General features: G+C 37.8%; 1 non-coding gene across 1 annotated transcript; it reads right to left on the bottom strand.

The window, feature by feature from the left end:
- Positions 1-8,549: 8,549 nt before the first annotated feature.
- Positions 8,550-8,656, bottom strand: LOC128291147 (small nucleolar RNA R71). The gene has a single exon (XR_008280923.1). It is a non-coding gene; the product is annotated as a small nucleolar RNA R71 (small nucleolar RNA).
- Between the last annotated feature and the right edge of the window lie 3,707 nt (positions 8,657-12,363).

Raw genomic sequence — 12,363 nt, 5'->3', positions numbered from 1 at the left:
GCATTAATAGGTCCTTATAGATTAACCTATCACATTTCAAAAGTGTCACACATAAGTCCTATTAACTAAATTCACATGCAATTAACTAAATCGAAGCTTAAAACTTTCACACACTCATATTCACATATTTTAGACAATAAATATTATACTCAAATACTTCAGTGACTCGGTTTAGCGGTCTCGAAACCACTTTCCGACTAGGGTCACTTTAGGGCTGTCACACAAGGGAACACCTCAACGCAATTAGTACTCAAGATAAGGAAGGATTTATTGCGCCTGAGCCAGAATTGATGCAAGAAACTGTGGTGAGCAAAGGTAAAAGTTTAACACCCCGTACCCGAGACCGTTTCCGGAGTCGAACACGAGGTGTTAACGGACTTAATTCATTACTTAAACAGCTCATACAATTCATTTTAAAATTTCCAGACAAGCTGGCTAACTGCATCACAGTCACTTTAAAAATCATATCTCGAGTTCTGAAACTCGAAATCCAATTCCGTAAATTTTTCCTGAAACTATACTCATATATCTATCTACTAATTTTTTTCTAGAATTTTTGGTCAGGCCAATTAGTACAGTTTATTAGTTAAAGTCTCCCCTATTTCAGGGTTCGACTGCTCTGACCTCTATGTATTATGAATTAGATATCTCCCTGTACAGAGTTTCAATGACTATACCGTTTGCTTCTAATAAAACTAGACTCAATAAGGAATCTGTACATATAAATTATGACTTCTAATTATCTTTGAACAATTTATGGTTAATTTCCAAAGTCAGAACAGGGGATCCAGAAATCGCTCTGGCCCTGTTTCACAAAAATTTAAACATCTCATAAAATATAACTCATATACCTGTTTTGTTCCATCCATATGAAAATAGACTCATAACTCTTCAATTCCATATTTTATTCACCATCTAATTGTATCTCTAATATATTTAATGATTTTTTTAAACTCACGTCACTGCTGCTGTCTGAATCTATTTTATGGTAAATTTTACCTATTTCATGTTTTCCATGGATTAGCTAGTAATTTAGCATACATAACACCAAATATGATCATGATTAGCCATTCCAATGGCTAATCATTACCAAGCATTTCCATACCACTCAATAACCATATCATAAGACCATATATACAAAATGATTATAATGCTATACATGCCATACTCAAAATATGCAAGCCATTATGCCAAGATGGTATACGGATATAGTGTGAGCATGCCTCCGACCGTTCTCGATTTCCGAGCTGGCTTGTCAAAACTACAAGGAATGAAAAGGAGGAAGTAAGCATAAATGCTTAGTAAGCTCACATGCAAATAGCAAGTAACACAGCTATGTAAGCAAACATAAAACATCATTTGCATAATCATCATCCAGACATTCATATCACATTTTCATTTATCATCTTACCATATTGTTGTTATATCGATTTTTCAACTTGAGGGTTAAGTGTTTTTCACAACACTTACCAATACATCCCTTTCATCTTGAGTCTTCCTCCATTTCAGTAGAACTTTACCCATTGAACACATCGGAATATAATTCGGATACATGGAAAGTTTGCACATAAGTGCCACATATGTAGCCAAGCTACCATGTAACCCGCCCATAAGTGAACTCGGACTCAACTCAACGAGCTCGAGCGTTCGCATCCATAAGTGAACTCGGGCTCAACTCAACGAGCTCGGATGCCTAGTTACATCTCTCGAACTCGGACTCAACTCAACGAGTTCGAACGCTCGCATCCATAAGTGAACTCGGACTCAACTCAACGAGTTCGGATGCCCAAATATCCCAGTGACATGTCACTTGTATCCTAATCCATTCCTAAGGTTCAAACGGGCTTTTTTCCTCGATCTCACATTGCCGTCTTCCATGGAATATCGGAACCGATACTCGGTAGCAATTCATATTTATCAAGTAGTAAACATAATTTGCATATTACTCAACATTAACCACAAAGCATAATATTTCACGATAAAAAAAATCAGCATATCATATAATTAACATCAATAACTTAAAAATAACAATTATGCTACATTATTTACACATGAACTTACCTCGTATGCTAAAATGGCTACTTTTACTATTTCGTCCACAACTTGAATTTTCCCCATTTTAGCCCGAATTTCGCTTTTCCTTGCTAATCGAGCTTGGAAGCTTGAAAACCCTAGCCATGGTTTCTCCTTGCTATATTCGGCCATGGGGTTGAAGATGAGCAAAATTGGCTTTTAATTTTGTATTTTAATTCATTTTACCCTAAATGACCAAAATGCCCTTACTACTAAACTTTCCAAAATTCCATCCATGTCCAATTTTTGTCCATAGACTTAGAAATTGGTAAAATTTATATTTAAGACCTCCTAATTAATATTTCAAAACAATTTCATACTAGAAACTTCTAGAATACAAGTTTTGCAAATTATTCGATTTAGTCCCTAATTTCAATTTAAGCACTTTATGCATAAAATTTCTTCACGAAATTTTCACACAATCATGCAATCATATCATAGACCTAAAAATAATCATAAAATAATTATTTCTATCTCGGATTTTGTGGTCACGAAACCACTATTCCGACTAGGCCGAAAATCAGGATATTACAAAAAGTGGGGTAAGTCATAACAAAACGGTGAATGATGAATATAAACCTCGTGTCCCATACCCTAACGCGACAAGGAAAGACCGCTCAGACGAACAATTTGGTAAATTCCCCAAACTTTTGAAAAAATTACATATTAACTTACCATTTATTGAAGCTTTTTCGCAGATGCCAAATGCAATGAAATTTTTAAAAGAGGTTTTAGTAAATAAGTGGAAGTTGGACGAAGCATCGCATGTGGAGCTAAATGCAGTCTACTCAGCTATTCTACAGAATAAGCTACCCGACAAATTGAAAGATCCAGGGAGTTTTACAATTCCTTATTTAATTGGTAGTTTAGATATAAGTCATGCATTAGCTGATTTAGGGGCTAGTATTAACGTCATGCCTTACAAAATGTTTAAGCAACTGGGTCTTGGGAAACCTAAACAAACTAGGATGAGCATTCAATTGGCAAATAAAACTATAAGATTCCCTAGGGGTATTATTGAAGATGTACTCATGAAAGTAGATAAGTTCATATTCCCCGTTGATTTCGTTGTGCTGGACATAGAGGAGGATAATAGCACCCTTTTAATTTTAGGAAGGCCCTTTCTAGAAACTGCTAAATCAATTATTGATGTTGGCACAGGTGAGCTTACTTTTCGTGTGGGAGACGAAACGATCACCCTTCAAGCTCGTAATTCTGGCATCACATCAAACATTGAAGGTAATAGTCCACACCAATCTACTAAAACTGACAATATGACTTTGCAGAAATTAAGCTTAAAAGAAGTTCATGAGCCATGTTCTAGAAATGATAGAGCACACATTCATGAAGAACGAAGGCTACGGATAGAGGAGCTAGACGATTGGCGAGCACACGAATTGAGAACACATGATAAACCGAAACTACGCCAAAACAAGCCCGATACCTTTCCTAATCAACTTAAGGTTGGTGATAAAGTCTTACTAGATGCCGCAGATCCCCACATTGTCACTAACACACCAAATGAGGAAATCCTTCTTAAAGTACTCATTATTTTTCCATTCGGTATGATGGAGGTGAGTCACCCCAAGTTCGACACTTTTAAGGTAACAACACCCGATTAAAACCCTATTTTGATGAGATTGATAGCAGGAATGAGGAGTATAAACTCCTCGAACCACCCTGACCATTCACTAGAGAGGTAAGTCGAGCTTAGATTATAAATAAGCGCTTCTCGGGAGGCAACTCGAGCACAAACATATTTTGATTTCTTTATTTTTAATTTCTAACACTTTGAATCATTAACTTTATCTTTGAATTGCAAAGTTTTTCAGCACACACGGCCAGGCACACGGGCGGGCCTATAGCCGTGGCCAAATAGGGGAAGAGACATGGTCATGCGATACGACCGCGTAGAAGCAGGGCTTTATTTCCCCAAAAAATGGGATGTGATAAATCCCCATGGTCGTGCGACATGGCTGTGGGTGAACTTGATAGGTGAACACGGGCGTGGGAATGGAAAAACACGGACGTGCCAGGGGTAAGGCGCGATTCTGTTTCTTCGACACGGGCTTGATACACGCCTGTGCCATTAAGCCGTGGACAACAATACACGGGCGTGGTACCCTAACACACAGGCGTGAGAGAAGCTAATAAAGCTAGGCACGATCGTGCGATATAGCCGTGTGCCACACACGGCCAAGACACACGAGCATGGGATAGTTCCCGGGCATGACCTAAATTGCAAAATTCTAAAAAACACGGGCGTGGCCCTAGGCCGTATGGTCCTCCCCTATATAAGCAAACCACTGTTCATCTTCTTCCCCCATTCAAAACCCTAGCTGAAATCTACCCTTCTCCATTCCCTAATCCCTATTCCAGCCACCATTCCCCAGATTCGCATTTCCCAAACCCCCAAACCATCTTAAGATCCACTTCCCCTGTATTAATCCTCACTTTCCTATCTCTTTTCCGTCCATTTTCCTTCCACACGGCTGTACCCCCTGCCACGCCCATGCGCAGCCTGCAACTTCGTTATTAAAGCTCAATCTCTCTCCCTTAGTGCCTTCAATGTCATCTTCAAGAGGAAAGAAAACCGCCGTACCAGCCTTGAAGAAGAGGAAGGAAGCGTCATCTTCCGCGGTTCCACATCTCATCGCGAACCATCCAATGATGAAGATGTTTAGAAATATTTATTTTATTATTTTATGTTTTTAATTTTTATTCAAACTACTTTTTATTTTTTATTTTTTATTTTTATTTTTATTTTTTAGCATATTTAAAATTATATTATAAATTTCGGTTATTTCTTTTCGAGTACTTATTCTTCCTACTATCCTGTAAAAAGTTCCTGATTTTATCACAGTTATATAGAGCTCTTAAGCTCATCCTCACATAGGAACTAAAACTCCACCGGGAAAGGTTCTCCATGATTGCCATGTCCTGCTCGACCACGACCATAGCTACCACTAGATATAACATTCTTTTGGCGCAAGACTTATAGCCTAATGAATCTCTACGACCGTCGGAGTATCCTCCTCCACTCTCGAACCGATCACTCTCCAAAACTCTAGTTCGAGGAATTCATCATACAGGAAGTTTCACTTCTCTCCCTATCTTATTTTTATACTTTAATATCTATCTTTGTACATTGAGGGCAATGTACATCTTACGTGTGGGGGGTATTTATTTCATTATCAGAAAAATCCCTGAATAATCATCTTGTTCTTTGAAAAAACTCTCATATCATATTTAGGATAAATTTTAATTAATTTATGATTTTGATTGATATATCTTGAATTAAAACATAGGGATTTATGCATTGATTATTTAAACAATAAGACAATAGAGAAACAAAGCATGATGAGTTGATTTTTAAGAATTCAAAATCTTAGCCTGTTTCCCCAAGTCTAGGTATTACTTTGAATTGGAGTTCACGAGTCTAAACATCAAAAAGCCATAGGTTTTGTGAGATTTTTGAGCCTTTTGGGCATCTATCATCCTTTCATGCTCACTTTTATTATTGCTTTGAGTGCGTCAGTGTTGAACTGTTATTCCAGAACTTGCTTGATTATACATGTCGAGACCATACCATTTGATTTGATATATCAAAATGATTAAGGCACTTAGGATTAACCCACTCATGCCATGAAAAGCCCACCTCCACGATTAACCCCTAGTAAATCCCCTTGAGCCTAACAAACCATTTCTTGTATTACCCTTAATATTAACCTTTAACCCATTATTGTTGAAATCCCCTAAATTAATCCCTATTTTTGTCGAGATTTGTGTTGAATGGATTGCCTAGCTATGTTTTGTTCTTGATATTTAGTCTATATTATTTAGCTTGTTCTAAAAAAAAAAAACAACTATGTATGCATATCTGTAATTTCATATTCTGAGAGAAGCTTTGTTGTACGCAAGTGAAGATTAACTCTTTTTGTAGTTAAGCAACTTTTCAATTCAATCTCGATTCTAACCCTTTCTTTCAGCTTGTGACCACACCCCCTAACCAAGCCTCATTACAACCCTCTAAAGACCTTTTGATTGATGATCATCTTAAATTAAAGTCGTGGAGATTTGATTTTCATACAAGCCTATGGTAATGACTTTCCATTATTGACTATTGAATGCTCCCTTTATTGTCCTGAAAACACCTCGAGTAATTTGAGTGAATCTTTAGTGAGGATGTAAAACTCTGTGATATCCTGAATTAAAGGTAATTACTTAGATGAGGGAAGACACCTATGTTTTCAGAATAAAATGCTTAACTTGCAATGATTGAAACTTTTATGTTCTTTTAGTTAAATTCTCAATGTATGATTACCTATGGATTAATTTGAGATATTACTGATAGAAATTATAAGTTGAGAAGGATTTATTTTGATTATGAGTTGAGAATTTTGCTTGAGGACAAGCAAATGCTTAAGTGTGGGAGTATTTAATAAACCGTAATGTATACATATTTTTCCCCCATGTTTAACGCATTTTATGGATGATTTTCCATTAGAATTAGTGAATTTGATACTCCTAATGCTTTAATTTCATGTTTTACACTTAGGAGAGCATAGGAGAGTGAAAGGATCGAGGAACGGGCCAAAAACAGAGAAAATGGGCCAAAGTACGAAATCAATACAGCTTGAACCTCCTCACACGGGTAGACCACACGGCTGTGTCAATTTGGCAGAATTGGAGCACAACGAACACGGGCGTGGGACACGGGCGTGTCTTTGTCGAGCCCAAGTTAAGTCCAATTCGGAAAAGGCCACTTTGGAGGGCTTCTAGGCATTTCAAAGCCTATAAATACACCCTAGAAGAGGAGAAGAAGGGGAGACGGAGAAGGGGGTAAGGAATTACCCCAAGGAAGCCGATTGATCCATCTTAGAAGCCGGATTCATCATCAAGACTGAAGATCTCTCCTCAATTTCCCTTCGGGAGTTTTGGATTTTCTTTATGTTTTGTATTCTTTATTCTTCTGAGATGTTTTCTTATTTAGTTATGAACTAATCCCCTAAATATCTAAGGGGAATGAAACCTAAGACGAATCTTGTTATTATTTTCTAAATCGTATGATAAATATTTAACTTGTTCTTAATTATGTGTTCTTAATTCTTGTTCTAATATCCCAAGATATTGATTCAAGACATGCTCTTATTCAGAGGAGGAATAGACCCTGTTTAAGAGTACTTTTGTCATAATTAAGCGGAGTTGATTGCACGCCTAGAAATAGGGTGACAAGATTTTGTAGGATTAGGGTGAAACCTAATAAGAGGATCCATAGATCGAGTTAATGCAACCCTTGAGTGTTAATTAGAGAAAAGTCTCGGTTATTCGGGATTAGACGTTATTAGTCTTGAATAGGGATAATAACATAACTTAGGGATCTCTACGGAACAAGTTGAATGAATAAATCGTCCGATTCGGAGCCAGAATAACAAGTAAAGACTAGGTGGATTTTTCTGTAGGTATTGTCTCAAGTCAATCGATTTTCCCAAAAGCGATTCCCCAATTCTCTTCTCTATGCGTTCTTAGTTTAGATAATTAGTTAATTAAAACAAATAAAACCCCTTTTGTTCTTAGGCTAGATAATAAAAAGATAGTTATTACTAGTACTTTTGGTTCCCTTGGGTATGTTATCCCGGTCTTGCTATTACTATACGATTGTTCGATAGGTGCACTCGCCTTTTCGTCGTGATAATAGTTAGTCTAGGTTTGATCTTCATTATAAATATTTATTACTTGTTACGAATCACGCGATCAATCTTTTAGCATCGTTGCCGGGGAACTGAGATTTTAAGAACGCTCAATTTTTATTACTTTAGCCATTTATTTTTCTTGCAATTTAATTCAATTTTATTATTATTATTTATTTACTTTTTCTTTCTCTTGGCAGGTTTTTATAGTTTATGACTAGAAGAAACCCGTCGGGACCATTACTTTTTGATGAAGAAATCGATCGTAAAGTTTGTAGAAACCAAAGAGAAATAAGGCGCAGCTTAAGATACATAGAGAACGAGCAAGAAGACGATACTCAACCTCCAACCGACAAGATGGCTGAAAACCAAGGCAATCAGCTACCTCCTGCAATTGCAGCTAATCAAAATCTTGCTCCACGTACTATGTATGATTATGCTAAACCTTCTTTAACAGGAACTGAATCTAGCATAGCTAGACCTGCCGTAGCTACAAATATTTTTGAATAAAAACCTAACATTATTCAGATGATACAACAGTTTGTTCAGGTTGATGGTTTGCAAGATGAAGATCCCAACGCTCACTTAGCAAACTTTCTTGAATTTTGCGATACATTTAAAATCAATGGTGTTTCTGATGATGCCATTCATCTTTGGTTATTTCCTTTTTCATTGAGGAACAAAGCTAAATAGTGGTTGAACTCGTTACCACGAGGGTAAATTACTACTTGGGAACAAATAACCGAGAAATTTTTACTAAAATATTTTTCGCCGGCTAAAACGACTAAATTACGTAATGATATCTCTTCTTTTGTGCAGATGGATTTAGAAATACTTTACGATGCATGGGAGAGATACAAGGACTTACTGAGAAGGTGCCCTCACCATGGGTTACCACTTTGGCTGCAAGTACAAACATTTCACAATGGTCTGAATCCCTCGACTCGGTAAATGATAGATCCAGCTGCTGGCGGAACCATCAGCAAAAAAACACCTGAAGAGGCTTATGAATTCATTGAAAAGATGTCACTGAGTAACTATCAGTGGCAAGTTATGAGGACAAAGCCAACAAAAACAACCAATATTTTTAACGTCGACTCGGTTACTATGCTGTCAAATCAGGTAGAACTTCTCAATAAAAAGATTGATGGTTTACTTGGTTCTACGCAGGTACATCCAGTAATGAGGTGTGACTCCAATGGAGGAGGTGTGCATACATAATATCAATCCTTCAATCCCACAACCGAAGAGGAACAAGTCAACTATATGGGTAACAATAACTTTAGATCTCAAAATAACCCATACAGTAATACTTATAATGCAGGTTGGAAGAACCACCCAAATTTCTCCTGGGAGGTCAAGGGAATCAAAAGCCACAAAATCCTCAGGGTTTTCAACAGCCACCTTATCAACAAGAGAAGAAACCTAACCTTAAGGAGATGCTCTCAAAATTCATATCAATGTCAGAAACCCGTTTCCAAAATACCTAGACAGCACTTAAAAATCAAGAAGCATCGATCCAAGGACTCGAAACTTAGATAGGCTAGCTATCCAAACTAATCTCCAGATGACCACAAGGTAGCTTTCCAAGTAATACTGAACCTAACCCTAAGGAACACCTCAACACAATTAGTACTCAAGATAAGGAAGGATTCATTGCGCCTGAGCCAGAATTGATGCAAGAAACTGTGGTGAGCAACGGTAAAAGTGAGGTAAGTCACAACAAAATGGTGAATGATGAATATAAACCTCGTGTCCCATACCCTAACGCGACAAGGAAAGATCGCTCAAACGAACAATTCGGTAAATTCCTCAAACTTTTGAAAAAATTACATATTAACTTACCGTTTATTGAAGCTTTGTCGCAGATGCCAAATGCAATGAAATTTTGAAAAGAGCTTTTAGTAAATAAGAGGAAGTTGGATGAAGCATCGCATGTGGAGCTAAATGCAGTCTACTCAGCTATTCTACAGAATAAGCTGTCCCACAAATTGAAAGATCTAGGGAGTTTTACAATTCCTTATTTAATTGGTAGTTTAGATATAAGTCATGCATTAGCTGATTTAGGGGCTAGTATTAACGTCATGCCTTACAAAATGTTTAAGCAAATAGGTCTTAGGAAACCTAAACAAACTAGGATGAGCATTCAATTGGCAGATAAAACTATAAGATTCCCTAGGGGTATTATTGAAGATGTACTCGTGAAAGTAGATAAGTTCATATTCCCATTGATTACGTTGTGCTAGACATAGAGGAGGATAATAACACCCCTTTGATTTTAGGAAGGCCCTTTCTAGCAACTGCTAAAACAATTATTGATGTTGGCACAGGTGAGCTTACACTTCGTGTGGGAGACAAAACGATCACCTTTCAAGCTCGTAATTCTGGCATCACATCGAACATTGAAGGTAATAGTCCACACCAATCTACTAAAACTGACAATATGACTTTGCAGAACTTAAGCTTCAAAGAAGCCATGTTCCAGAAATGATAGAGGACATATTCATGAAGAACGAAGTCTATGGATAGAGGAGCTAGATGAATGGTGAGCACACGAATCGAGAACACATGATAAACTGAAACTACGCCAAAACAAGCCCGATACCTCTCCTAATCAACTTAAGGTTGGTGATAAAGTCTTACTAGATGTTGCATACCCTCACATTGTCTCTACCACACCAAATGATGAAATCCTTCTTATGGTACTCAATATTTTTTCATTTAGTACGGTGGAGGTGAGTCCCCCCAAGTTCGACACTTTTAAGGTAAACAACACCTGATTAAAACCCTATTTTGATGAGATTGATAGCAGGAATGAGGAGTATAAACTCCTCGAACCACTCTGACCATTCACTAGAGAGGTAAGTCGAGCTTAGATTATAAATAAGCGCTTCTCAAGAGGCAACCCGAGCACTAACATATTTTGATTTGTTTATTTTTAATTTCTAACACTTTGAATCATTAACTTTATCATTGAATTGCAAAGTTTTTCAGCACACACGGCCAGGCACACGGGCGTGCCTAAAGCCGTGGCCAAACAGGGGAAGAGACACGGTCGTGCGATACGATCGTGTAGAAGCAGGACATGATTTCCCCAAAACACGGGATGTGATAAATCCCCATGGTCGTGCGACATGGTTGTGGGTGAACTTGATAGGTGAACACAGGCGTGGGAATGGAAAAACACGGGCGTACCAGGGGCAAGGCTCAATTTTGTTTCTTCGACACGAGTGCGAGACACGCCTGTGCCATTAAGCCGTGGACAACAATACACGGGTGTGGTACCCTAACACACGGGCGTGGGAGAAGCGAATAAAGCTAGGCACGATCGTGTGACATAGCCGCGTGCCACACACGCCTAAGACACACGGGCGTGGGATAGTACCCAGGCATGACCTAAATTGCAAAATTCTAAATAACACGGGCTCACCCTCAGAGTACACGGGCGTGGCCCTAGGCCGTGTGGTCCTCCCCTATATAAGCAAACCACTGTTCATCTTCTTCCCCCTTTCAAAACCCTAGTCGAAATCTACCATTCTCCACTCCCTAATCCCTATTCCGGCCACCATTCCCCAGATTCTCATTTCCTCAACCCCCAAACCATCCTAAAATCCACTTTCCCTACATTAATCCTCACTTTCCCATCTCTTTTCGCTCCATTTTCCTTCCACACGGTTGTACCCCCTACCACGCCCATGCGCAACCTCCAACTTCATTTTTAAAGCTCAATCTCTCTCCCTTAGCGCCTTCAATGTCATCTTCAAGAGGAAAGAAAACCACCGTACAATCCTCTAAGCAGAGGAAGGGAGCGTCATCTTCTGCGGGTCCACATCTCATCGCGAACCATCTAGTGATGAAGATGTTTAGAAATATTTATTTTATTATTTTATGTTTTAATTTTTATTCAAAATACTTTTTTTTATTTTTTTTATTTTTTAGCATATTTAAAATTATATTATAAATTTCGGTTCTTTCTTTTTGAGTACTTATTCTTCCTATTATCCCCTAAAAAGTTCATGATTTTTATCACAGTTATATAGAGCTCTTAAGCTCATCCTCACATAGGAGCTAAAACTCCACCGGGAAAGGTTCTCCATTACTGCCATGTCCTGCTCGACCATGACCATAGCTACCACTAGATATAATATTCTTTTGGTGAAGGACTTATGGCCTAATGAACCTCTACGACCACTGGAGTATCCTTCTCCACTCTCGAACCGATCACTGTCCAAAAGTCTAGTTCGAGGAATTCATCATACAGGAAGTTTCACTTCTCTCCCTATCTTATTTTTATACTCTAATATCTATCTTTGTACATTGAGGGCAATGTACATCTTAAGTGTGGGGGGTATTTATTTCATTATCAGAAAAATCCCTGAATAATCATCTTGTTCTCTTAAAAAAATTCTCATATCATATTTAGGATAAATTTTAATTAATTTATGATTTTGATTGATATATCTTGAAGTAAAACATAGGGATTTATGCATTGATTATTTAAACTTTAAGACAATAGAGAAACAAGCATGATGAGTTGATTTTTAAGAATTCAAAATCTTAGCCTGTTTCCCCAAGTCTAGGTATTACTTTGAATTGGAAT

The sequence above is a fragment of the Gossypium arboreum genome, chromosome 3 (assembly GCF_025698485.1).
Source record: "Gossypium arboreum isolate Shixiya-1 chromosome 3, ASM2569848v2, whole genome shotgun sequence".
NCBI lineage: Eukaryota > Viridiplantae > Streptophyta > Magnoliopsida > Malvales > Malvaceae > Gossypium > Gossypium arboreum.
This window is presented reverse-complemented; position numbering and strand designations above follow the sequence as displayed.